Raw genomic sequence first — 13,444 nt, forward strand, 5'->3', positions numbered from 1 at the left:
CAAATTATGGATAACATTGAGAAGAATGGGAATTCCAGAACACTTAATTGTACTCATGAGGAACCTGTATATAGACCAAGAGGCTATTGTTCAAACAGAACTAGGGGATACTCTATTGTTTAATATCAAGAAGGGAGTGTGTCAGGGTTGTATCCTTTCCCCATATTTATTCAATCTATATGCTGACCAAATAATCCAAGAAGCTGGACTATATAAAGAAGAGCATGGCATCATGTTTGAGGAAGGCTCATTAACAACCCGCAATATGCTGACAACACAACTTTGCTTGCTGAAAGTGAGGTTGACTTGAACCACTTACTGATGAAGATTGAAGACTACAGTCCGCAGTATGGATTACATCTCCATATAACGAAAACAAAAATTCTCATAACTGGACCTGTAAGCAGCATCACGATAAGTGGAGAAAAGATTGAAGTTGTCAAAGACTTCACATTGCTTGGTTCTACAATTGACACCAATGGAAGCAGTAGTCAGGACATCAGACCATGTATAGCAGTGGGCAAGTTAGCTGCAAAAGACCTCTTTCAAGTGCTGAGGAGCAAAGATGTCTCCTTGAGGACTAAGGTGCTCCTGACATAAGCCAGGACATTTTCCATCACCTTATATATGTGTGAGAGCTTGACAATGAATAAAGAAGACCGAAGGAGAATTGATGTTTTTGAGATGTGGTGCTGGAGAAGAATGCTGAAAGTACCTTGGACTGCTAAAAGAACAAACAGATCTGTCCTGGAGGAAGTGCAGCCAGAATGCTCCTTGGAGCAAGAATGACCAGACTTTGGCTCACCTACTTTGGTCATGTTGTCAGAAGGGACCATTCCCCTGGAGAAGGATGTCATGATTGCTAAGGTGGAGGTTCGATGAAGGAGGGGAAGACACAGTGATTGTCACGACGGGCTCAAGTATAGTGGCGATCACGGAGCTGGCGCAGGACCCTGTGGTGTTTTGTTCTGTTGTGCATAGGGTCACTATGTGTCAGAGACGACTCCACAGTACCTAACAACAACAACGACAATAACAATATGTGCTTAAAAATGTGAATTATACAGTGCAGTGACTTAATCGTGCTTCTGATAGATCATATTTACTAATCATGTTATTAAAATAATGTTTCTTTTTTTGTCTGCTTTTTCAGTTAGATACTGGATCTTGTGTTAATAAGCCTGTACAAAAATCTTATAACAGTTAACCTGTATGTATTTTTTATTTCTTTTTAAGGCTATATTACTCACCTGCTAACTGAAATGTCAGCAGTTGAAACCCATGAGCCTATCCTTTGAAGAAAAGACCTGGTTATCTGCTCTTGTGAAGATTATAGCCTTGGAAACCCATAAGGTAGTTCTGTTTTGCTCTTTAAGGTCTCTATGAGTCAGAATTATAGGTTACAGAATTATATAAAAAATACAGAATTGCTATAAATTCTGAAATTTATAAATTGAAAGTTTTATCATTATGCATTGGTCCTCTTTATCTCTAGTAATTTCAAGTCTTTTTAAATGTAGCTTCATTAGTATTTGGTAATATATCATCTATTATTTTGTTTTTTATCTTGTATCTTTTATAAATGTCTTTATAAATGTTTATAAATGTCTCTTACACACAGCACACAAATAGATCTCTGTTTTTAATTAGACAGTTTTTACTTTTTATTTCATCTAGTTTGACAGTGATCATTTTGTATGAGTTGGTAGATTCATTATGCATTCTAGTTGGATGAATATTGGATCTCCTCATTCTAAACCCAAAAGCTCTTAATCCCCTTTTCATATTTTCTGTATCTTTTTCTCTAAACTGTATTTCTGATGTTTTCTTCAGATCTATATTCCATTTCAAGGACCCTTCTTTTAGCTATATATTTATCTTCTGTTTAATGAATATGTTGTTATCTGCTGCCAAGTCGGACCCGACTCATAGCAACCCCCGCCTTGGGTTTTGGAGGTGCTATCACTGCGAAAGTAAATTGCCCAGCCTTCCTTCTGAGGAGTGGCTGGTGGGTTTGAACCCCCAGTCTTCTGGTTAGCAGTCAAGTGCCTTAGGCACTACACTATCAGAGCTCCTGTTTAATGCATATAAGTAATTCTGAATTTTAATTATATAGTTTATATTTTTGTTTCTACAATTTCTATTACTTGTTTTTTAAAAACTCTGCTAAGCCAAATTTATGGTGCATTAATTATATTTCAAATATTTTATTGATCTTAGAATTATACTGGTTATTTCTCTGTTTGACACTTTGGCTATATTCTTCAATCTTTTTAGCCATGGTCCTAGGAAGATGGACTATGTCACCCTAGTCTTTGGACATTTAATTTTTAGTTGTGTGTGGTCTTGATTCTCCAGGGTGATTCGAGAATGAAATTAGATAGAAATAAAGGTATTTCTTACCTTGAAGCTACTTTCCAGCAAGACTTTGCAATAAGTAGCATATATATTCCTTAAAACAATGCCTAGCACAGAGTAAGAGTCAAATGAATATTCTTGTCATCTTTCTTTACCTACAACTCTTAAAATCTTTGTTGCTGCATGTGTTTTGGAGTTCAGACACTCTCAATTTTGAAAAGTAATACCATATATTTACTAAATATAATATAACATTTCAATTGCGGTCTAGGGGAGCAACCACATTAATATTTCTTAATATTTCTGTTGCAAAATATATAATTATTATCATTAAGTGACACAAGTAAAGACTAGTAAGTAAATAGCCTTACATTAGTTCAGGTCAAGTATGGCTGCCAAATATATTTATCCAAATGTACAAAAAATTTTGGTTTCTCAGAGTGTTGCAGATTTTGGAAGGTGGATAGAGGGTTGTGGATCTGTACTATTATTATTATAATGCTATTATTTACAATCTTTGCAATTCTAATTCTCCTATTATTTCTTTGGGCCCTAATTCAAGAATCCTGATTTTATTATGATTTTGTTATTTTTAATAAGGAGATCATCTTTCTATTAAGTTTTTTACTGTTTATTTTGAAATGACTTTAAATATAGAAAAATTGCAAAAGAATGTAGACAGAAAAGTACAGAGTTTATATAGTTGTCACTCATTTTCTTTGAAAATTAGTATCTTATACATCCATAGTTGTTGTGTGCCATCAAGTTGACTCATAGTGATTCTATAGGATAGAGTAGAACTGCCTTATAGGGTTTCCAAGGCTGTAATTCAAATAGTTAGTACTGTACTGCTAACAGAAGGGTTGATAATTTGAACCCATGAGCCACTCCAAGGGAAAAAATGTGGCAGCCTGCTTCAGTAAAAATGATAGCCTTGGACACACTATGTGGGCAGTTCTACTCTGTCCTATAGGGTCTATGAGTCAGAATCAACTCAATTACCACATTTTTTTTTTTTTAAATCTTTATAGCAGCAGATTGTCACATTTTCTCCTGTGACAGCTGGTGGTACCAACCCCTGACTTTCCAGTTAATAGCTGAGTGCTTAACCACTTTGCCAGCAAGGCTCCTCACATCCACAGTATTATTATCTAATTCAGGGAATTAATATTGATTCAATTATTACTAAATAATCTATAGATCTTATTTACATTCTGCAAATTTTCATATTAAGTGCCTTTTTTATGATCTAAGATCCAATTCATGACCCAAAATTGCATTAATTGCCATGTCTCCTTGGTCTCCTCCAATCTATGACTGTCCTTCAGGTGTTTGTCTTTCCTGACTTTTATGCTTCTGAAGAGTACTGGTCAAGTATAGTTTAGGATGCCCCTCTATCAGAGTTTGTCAAATGTTTTCTAACAATAAAATTAAGATTTTACATTGCTGGCAAGAAATACCAGTGAAGTTATATTGTGTCTTTCTAGAATCCATCTCAGCTGGGGTGCACAAAGTTGATATGTTATGAGTAATGTTAATTTTGATCACTTGGATAAAGTAGTATCCTTCAGGTTTCTCCACTATACAATTATTGTTTTCCCTTTGTAACTTATAACTAAGTTGTAGACAGTTACTTTGACACTATGGAAATGACTTGTTTCTCATTTTTGGCACCTAATTTTAGCATCCACCAATGAAAATTGCCTGCAACAAATTTTATTTAATGGTTATTTAAAAAAAAAAAAAAATTATTGTGATCTGGGTGAAAGTTTACAGAGCAAATCCATTTTCCATACAGAAGTTCACACACTTTGTCTCATGACATTGGTTGTAATTTGCCACAATGCAACAGCTCTCTTCCCACTTCTTCCCCATAGTTACCTCTTCCCTGTGTCTTTCTCTCACATGCACTCCTGTCCCCAAGCTGTCTCTCTGTGCATACACAGCCCTTCTATTCTCCCATAATTGATCTTAGTGATTTTTTTATTCCCATCATTCCTATACGTTTAGTTGGAATTCCATTGTAAAGAAGAGCTCTCCTTCCCCCTTCCTTATTTATTTATCCAATTATTTATTTATGTCATCATATGTTCATAGATTCAATCTATATGCTGAGCAAATAATCCGAGAAGCTGGACTATATGAAGAAAAACGTGGTATCAGGATTGGAGGAAGAATCATTAACAACCTGAGATATGCAGACGATACAACTTTGCTTGCTGAAAGTGAGGATGACTTAAGGCACCTACTGATGAAGGTTGAAGAATACAGTCTGCAGTATGGATTACATCTCAACATAAAGAAAACAAAAATCCTCACAACTGGACCAATGAGCAGCATCACAATCAATGGAGAGAAGATTGAGGTTGTCAAGGAATTCACATTGCTTGGTTCTACAATCGATGCCAATGGAAGCAGCAGTCAGGACATTAGACGACGTGTAGCATTGGGAAAGTCAACTGCGAAGGAACTGTTTCAAGTGCTGAGGAGCAAGGATATCTCCTTGAGGACTAAGGTGCACCTGACACAAGCCATGATATTTCCAATCACCTTGTATGCATGTGAGAGCTGGACAATGAATAGGGAAGACCGAAGAAGAGTTGATGCTTTTGAGTTGTGGTGTTGGCGAAGAATGCTGAAAGTACCATGGACTGCTAAAAGAACTAACAGATCTGTCCTGGAGGAAGTGCAGCCAGAATGCTCCTTGGAAGCAAGAATGGCCAGACTTCATCTCACCTATTTTGGTCTTGTTGTAAGAAGGGACCATTCCCTGGAGAAGGATGTCATGCTTGGTAGGGTGGAGGGTCGACGAAAGAGGGGGAGGCCTTCAACGAGATGGATTGATACAGTGGCTGCGATGATGGGCTCGAGTATAGCAGGGATTGTGGGGCTGGTGCGGGATCGGGCAGTGTTTCGTTCTGCTGTGCATGGGGTCGCTATGAGTCGGAAACGACTCGACGGCACTTAACAACAACAACAACAACATGTTCATAGATATTAATTTTATTCTATAGCTCTTAATCCATAATCATTATTTATTTTGATATGTAAATTTATCCCAGTTTTGTCCACCATTAGGAGCTCCTTCAAGTTGGCTCTTCTGTCTTTTTGATGGACTCCAAAATTTTATTCTTTCTCTTTCCTTTTCTAGCATACCTTTTTTTTCTGGCTCTACAGCATATTCCAAGCTCATCTTGTACATTCCTTACCCCTACTCTGGAATTAACCATTTCTCTAAGGAGTCCTGGTTCCTTTTACTGGATAGTATTTAGAAACCAAGATTGGTGGAGAGCTTATATTTCTTGGAACCTTATCTGAGGGAATTCTTTGAGGCCTGCATTGACAGTTGGCTCCTCCATAGAGTACTTGTCTATGCTTCTGCCAGATGCTGGGATCTCTACCATCTTCAAACTACTTTAACCTTAATAATTGCCTTCAGGTTTTCACATCATTCAACTAGTTTAGTTTTCATCTTCACACCCAGGTGAGGGCAAATTTGTGGCTATAAATTCTCAAGGGTAAGGTTCAATACAGGAAATTGTCCTGTTACCTTCTGGGAGTGAGGTAGGCTCTGCTTTTTTTCTAGTTCCACTTACCCTGAGGATGTAGCCCTTTGAGTGATTTGGCCTCCTATTAGACTCTTCAACTTGTCCAGACACTAACATTTTTCTCCTATCCATTGGGCCCTGTGAGGCGAAGAAAACTGATGCTAAAATCTAGAAAATTCCCTTTAAGAGATAGCCAAGTTCGATGCTCGATTTTGCTCTCTGTGTTCTTGTTTTCACATCATTTTTCAGTCTTTGAATATTTCTTAAAGTCATTTCAGTTCATCAATGCATTTAAAAAGATACTTTGTAGATTTTATCAAGCATTGTAAATTGTCAGCAGAAAGATTGTTCATGTTACCTAATGCTCTGAATTGTAGGAACTGGACATGCACATACAATTTTAGATTTAATTAATTTTAATAATTTTTTGTAGAATATTTTCTTGAGAGGGAAATAATAAGGTCCAAGAATACAAATACTTCATGGCTTTGCACAAACATTGCAACATTTCTTTTAAAAAGCAATGCAATACTTTATGCCAACAGCAATGGATGTGCAAAAGATAGTATTGATGTATGTATACAAAGCCTTTACTCTCTTAGAGCCCCAGAAAGGAATTGCTCCTGAACCTCTAGGTCTGTGGCTTCTTCTTTATAGACATCTTGCTTACCTGGAATCTCTGTTAGAGGGATGGCCCAGGCATGGGAGAAACTGAAGACAGATAGTTATGAAAATGATAGAAATGTGAAGTGAAAAAGAGGATTTGTGTCTTTGAAGAGATGGTCAGATAAAGTCTCCAGTCAGAAGACAGTGGCTGCTTAGTGGCCCTCTGTGCTGTGGATAATTGATGAGGTCATGATTTATGATACCATAGCATGGTAAACTCCTACCTATTGACTTGAATAGTTACTTTGGGCTTATCACACATAATGATATCAGTTGTTTGACGTATTCTTTCTGCCTCAATTATTTCTTTGTGATTTGACCCTACCTTCTCATTTTTCATAGTTACATTGCTTTAACTTTGCTAAAGCAGATTTGTGTATTTTTGTTATTATATTTATATTAGATCATTTTCATAATTCTTACTTTCTTACAATGCCCTTAATTGAAAAACTATTTTGTTTGACACATTTACAGTTTCTCTTGATAAAATTTAGATTAAATTTTCAAAAGGGCAGAGTAGGAGAAAAAAAGGACTGAACCTTAAACTATCCTACCTCAAGCTATGCTAATTGTCTCAAGAGAGTCCTACTATTGAGGTTTTACACCTACTATGGCTGCTTGTAGATGACTTCTAAAGCTCTTAAGTGAATATTATGTTACTAACATGTGAACTCAAAAGACATGAGAAAAGGTGGTCCTCCTCTTGAAGGATTTTCACTGCACTCTTAATTCATAAGTACCCATGAGTTACATCACCACCATCTGTCAGTTTATCTTACTGTTGTGGCTTACTTGTTGCAGTGATACTGGAGGCTATGTCACTGGTATTTTAAATACCAGCAGGGTCATCCATGGTAGACAGGTTTCAATGGATCTTCCAGACAATGAAAGACTGGGAAGAAGGACAGGATCATCCACTTCTGAAGTAATTGGCCACTGAAAACCTTATGAATAGAAGTGAAACACTGTCTCAGATATTACTGGAAAAATTTATGAATAGCCATGAAACATTGATATAGTGCCCCAAAATGAGCCCCTCAGATTAGAAGGCATGTAAAATATGACTGGGGAAGAGTTGCCTCCCCCAAATAGAGTTGACTTTAGTAATGTGGATGGAGTAAAGCTTCTGGGACTTTCATTTGTTGATGAGGCATGACTCGAAATAGGAAGAAACAGCTGCAACATATTCACTAATAATTAGAACATAGAATGTATGAAGTATGAATCTATGAAAATTGGAAGTTGTCCAAAATGAAATGGAACACATAAAGATCATTATCCTAAGCAGTAGTGAGTTAAAATGGACTGGTATTGGCCATATGGAATCAGATAATCATATGATCTACTATGTTGGGAATGACAAATTGAAGAGAAATGGGGTTGCATTCATTGTCAAAAAGAACATCTCAAGATCTATCCTGAAGTACATGTTGTCAGTGATAGGATAATATCCACAGCCCACAAGGAAGACCAGCTAATACTACTATTCAAATTTACACACCAAATACTAAAGCCAAAGATGAAGATATTTACCAACTTCTGCAGTCTAAAACTGACCAAATGTGCAATCAAGATGTATTGATAATTATTGATGATTGGAATGCAAAAGTTGGAAATAAAGAAGAATCATCGAGAGTTGGAAAATATGGCCTTGGTAATAGAAATGACACTGGAGATCATGTGATAGAATTTTGCAAGACCAATGACTTATTCATTGCAAAAACCTTTTTTCAACAACATAAACAGTGGCTATAGATGTGAACCTCACCAGAGGGAATAAACAGAAATCAGATTGACTGACTGTAGAAAGAAGCGTTGCAGAAGTTCAATATCAGTCAAAATAAGTCCAGGAGCTGACTGTGGAACAGACCATCAATTGCTCATATGCAAGTTCAAGTTGAAGCTAAAGAAAATTAAAATAAGTCCACAAGAGCCAAAATATGACCTTGATTATCTCCCATCTGAATTTAGAGACCATTTAAGGAATAGATTTTATGCATTATACACCAATGACTGAAGACCAGACAAGCTGTGGGATGCCATTAAAAACATCATATATGAAGGAAGCAAACGGTCATTAAAAAGACAGGAAAGGAAGAGAAGACCAAAGTGGATGTCAGAAGAGTCTCTGAAACTTGCTCTTGAAAGTAGAGTAGCTAAATTGAATGGAAAAAATGCTGAAATAAGAGAACTGAACAGAGGATTTCAAAGGGCAACTTGAGAAGACAAAGTAAAATTTGATAATGCAAGTTGCAGAAACTTGGAGTTAGAAAACTAAAAAGGAAGAACATGGTCAGCATTTCTCAAGCTGAAAGAAATGAAGAAAAAATAAAAGCCTTGAGTTCCAACATTGAAGGAGTCTATGGGCAAAATATTTGATGATGTAGAAAGCATCAAAAGAAGATGGAATACACAGAGTCACTGTATCAAAAAGAATTGATCTATGTCCAGAAACTTCAGGAAGTACCATTGGATCAAGAACCAATAATAGTATTGAAGGAACAAGTCCAAGCTACACTGAAGGAGGAAAAAAAAAAATAGGCTCTAGAAATTGACAGAATGCCCTTTGAGATGTTTCAAGAAATGGATGTCATGCTGGAGGCACCTACTTGTTTATGCCAAGAAATTTGGAAGACAGCTACATGGCCAATTTACTGGAAGAGATCTATATTTGTACCCATTCCAAAGAAAGGTGATCCAAGAGAATGTGGAAATTATTGAACAATATCATTAATATCACACACAAGTAAAATCTTGCTGAAGATAACTCAAAAATAGTTGCAGCAATGTATTGACAGGGAACTTCAAGAAATGAAAGCTGGGTTCAGAAGAAAATATGGAAGGAGGGATATCATTGATGTCAGGTGAATCTTAGCTGAAAGCAAAGAATTCAGAAAAATATCTGTGTTTACTGACTATGCAAAGATACTCAACTGTGTGGATCACAACAACTTAAGGATAACATTACAAAGAATGGGAATTCCAGAACATTTAGTTGTTCACATGTGGAACTTGTACATAGACCAAGAGACTGTCCTTCATACAGAAAAAGGGGATACTACATGGTTTAAAATCAGGAAGGTTGGGCGTCAGGGTTATATCCTGTGTTAGGCTGGGTTCTCTAGAGAAGCAAAACCAGTAAAGCTTATATATATAGAGAGAGAGAGAAATAAATTTATCTTAGGAAAATGTCTCACACACTTGTAGAAGCTGGCAGGTCCCAAGTTCTTGGATCAAACATCAATCTGGAGGTTTTTCCCAACTCACACAGCTGCAGGGGCTGATGAACTCAAGGTTAGCAGGCAGTATACCAACTGTTTGCTCCAATGAATGAAGAATCCAAGATCTCCAGGCCAAGTGGTGGGTAGATTGTTCACTCACAGACAGTTGAAGCCAGCACAACAGGATCCCGATCCACAGAAGAGTGCCTCTTTTTCCCAGGATGTCCATAACCATATTGGAAGCAGGCCACACCCCTAGGAAAACTTCCTTTCAATGGATTGGCTGCTCAAAACATATACATCCGATCTCATCATGGGAATAACCCACATTGCAACTGCTTAAACCACATAGAATTGTGGTTCAGCCAAGTTGACACACAACTCCAGCTATCACAGTCAACCTCTTGTTAACTTGGCAGTTGTACACATCTCCTTAACCACATATAATCTCTAAATAAGGACAATTACAAAATCATATTTCTGCCTAACATGATACACTAGCACGCATACAACCAAAATGCATTAACCCTGTTCACATTTCATAGTTCATGACGGAAAGAAACAAAAATATTTCATGCACATATACAATGAAGAAATATAACAATCACAGTCCTTGTTTCTGCAACTGGTCACGTAGTCGTAGCTGATATTCAGAACTACCTTCTTTCACCATCCATTCTGTATTTCCCTTGCCCTCAGCAAGCACCTTAGCTGGTCATGGTTCTTTGATGGGTGGGATAACCCAAACCTTCATTCTTGAAGGGTCTGGGCCATAAGTAGTCATATCAGAATTGAGTTTCTGTAATTTTCGCTGACTTTAATCATAGGGCATGGTAGTATTAAGAGATGTCCTATAGAATCTCCTGTATTCCAGACATATTCTTCTTTACCTTCATTGTGTAATGTCAATCCAATTTCCCTTTGGTAATCAGGATCTATCACACCAGACAGTATAGTAACACCCTTCTTTGTTGATCTAGAGGAAACCAAAATGGCCGGGTGTCATTCTTCACTTCCAGTTCAATGCAATCACTATTGTGTCTCTATGTGGGAGTGTTCCTCCTTTTGGGACTAAGATCTCCAGACCCACCGAGCATAGGTAGCACAGGCAGGAAGCAAAAATTTTTTGAGGGTCACTAGGGGTAATAGTGAGTGGTCCCACTCCCTTTTCCACCCCTTGGTTCCTGGACCTGTGAATCCTAGTTATTGGAGAAACAGCACCATATATTGGATGCTGCTTTAGAGCATATATACAGCCTCCTGGAGAACATTATCCCAACCCTTCAAAGTGCTGCCACATAGCTGGTGCTGAAATTGTGTTTTTAGTAGACCATTCCATTGTTCTATCAAGCCAGCTGCTTCAGGATGGTGGGGAACACAGTGATATCAGTGAATTCCATGAGCATAGGCCCTTTGCCACACTTCATTTGCTGTGCAGTGAGTCCCTTGGTCTGAAGCAATGTTGTGTGGGATACCGTGCTGCTTAAGTTTGTGCGTCAACTTGGCTAGGCCTGGTTGAGTGGCTGGGCAGCTGAATGTAGTTGTTTCTCATGGTGAGATTAGTAATTAACTCCATGGTGGAATCTACTGGAGCAGCTGGGTAGCTGCTTTGGGTATGTGGTCTGCTTCCCGTATATACAAAACAGCTTTAGGAATGGTCTCTAGCTTATGGCATGCTTAAACCCTACATGTAGGCGAGTCGTTTTTCAGCAGCCTTCCATGCATGTCGATCCTGGGATTTTCAATGGATTTGAATTAATGGCCTGCCATGTGGTTTGGTAATATTGGGACTATGCCATTTTATTGGTCAACCTTGGGCTTGTTAGCTTCAGCAGCCAGTAGTTACCTGAGTGAAGAGATGCCTCTAGCTTCAATGGGCTGGGAGCAAGAGGCAGAGCTGAAGCCCAAAGTCAAGGGGCTTTCACCCAGCCCCTAGAGCCTGGCACTTTGAACTCAGACTTAAAGCCTCCAAACTACAAGAGAATAAACTGCTGTTTGTTAAAGCTAGCCCATTTGTGATATATTTGTCAGAGTGGCACTAGGTAATCAAAACAGAATATGGTACTGAGAGAGTGGGGTACAGCTCTGGCAGATACCTAAAATGTGGAAACAGGAGTGGAATGCATCCTTGACCTGAGACCCTGGCAGACAGACCCCAGCATGTGGCATGAGAGATGGCTAAAGTAGAGCTGAGAGAACAGCATGAGAGATGGCAGGAACAGGGTCGAGAGACCAGCATGAGAGATGGTAGTAGCAGAGCCCAGAAACTGGCATTAAGCAGCCACAGGCTTACCATGCCATGGAGGAGAAAGCCGGGTGCCATTGGGCCGGCGGCTTCCTGGCAGGGTGGGTTGCCTTCAGGCATTAATTGGCAAAAGCAGAGAGACCAAGGAAATGGAAAGCAGAGCTGCCTCAGCTTCAAGGGTAGGACCATGGCCTTTGGGGGTCAAACCACCATAGCCCCCTAGATTTCAAAGAGCTAGGCCTTCACCAACTTGGTTCTGGAGTGTGGGACTGCTCACTCATGTAAGCTAGTTGGATGGACTCAAGCCACTGTCCAAGAATGAGGGGGCAGGGCTGCCATGCCTAACAGTGAGAGGAACAGGGCCTGCCAGGCCAAAGTGGTGAAGTTGCCACTCAGGGACTAGGGGATTAGAGTCACCCAGTGAAGAGATCTATACAGATGTCATCCACTGAAGATCTGTACAGGTGCCAAGTTGACAAAGGGTAGAGTTGTGGTGGTTAAGTTTGTGTGTCAACTTGCCTGGGTCTGGTTGAGTGGCTGGGCAGCTGAAAGTAGTTATTCCCCATGGTGAGATTAGTAATAAACTCTGTGGTGGAATCTACTGGCGTAGGTGAGTAGCTTCTTTGGGTATGTGGTCTGTTTCCTATATACAAGAAACAGCTTTGGGAATGGTCTCTAGCTTATGACATGCTTGAACCCTGCATGCGGCTGAATCATAGTTTAGCAGCCTGCCGTACTCTGCTAGTCTTGGAACTTTCAATGGATTTGAATTAATGGCCTTCCCTGTGGTTTGTTAACATCAGGACTGTGCCTTGTTACTTGTCAACCTTAGGCTTGTCAGCCTCAGCAGCCAGCAGCTGAGTGAAGAAAAGCCTTTAGCTTCAGTGGGCCAGGAGCAGGAAGCAGAGCTGAAGCCAAAGGTTGAGGGGCTTTCACCCAGCCCCTAGAGGCTGGCACTTTGAACTCAGACTTAAAGCCTCCAAACTGTAAGAGAATAAACTCCTGTTTGTTAAGGCCATCCCATTTGTGTATATTCTTGTCAGAGTGGCACTAGGCAACCAAAACCAATACCATGATGGTGGATAAGGCATTCTGTAAGTCCATGGATGATAGTTTTGGCAGAAACATTGCATGCAGGGAAGGCAAATTCATGTCCAGAATAAGTATCTATTCCAGTAAGAACAAAATGCTGTCATTTCCATTATGTAAGTGGTCCAATGTAATCAACTTGCCACAAGGTTCCTGGCTGATCAACCCAAGAAATGGTTCTATATCATGGACTCAGTGTTGGTCTCTGCTGCTGGAAGATTGGGCACTCAGCAGTAGTGGTAGCTGAATCAGCCTTGGTAAGTGGAAGTTCATGTTGCCAAGTCCATGCATAACCTGTATCCCTGCCACCATGACCA

Source organism: Orycteropus afer, unplaced genomic scaffold, assembly GCF_000298275.1.
Source record: "Orycteropus afer afer isolate SDZICR_OR568_19922 unplaced genomic scaffold, OryAfe1.0 scaffold00167, whole genome shotgun sequence".
Lineage (NCBI taxonomy): Eukaryota > Metazoa > Chordata > Mammalia > Tubulidentata > Orycteropodidae > Orycteropus > Orycteropus afer.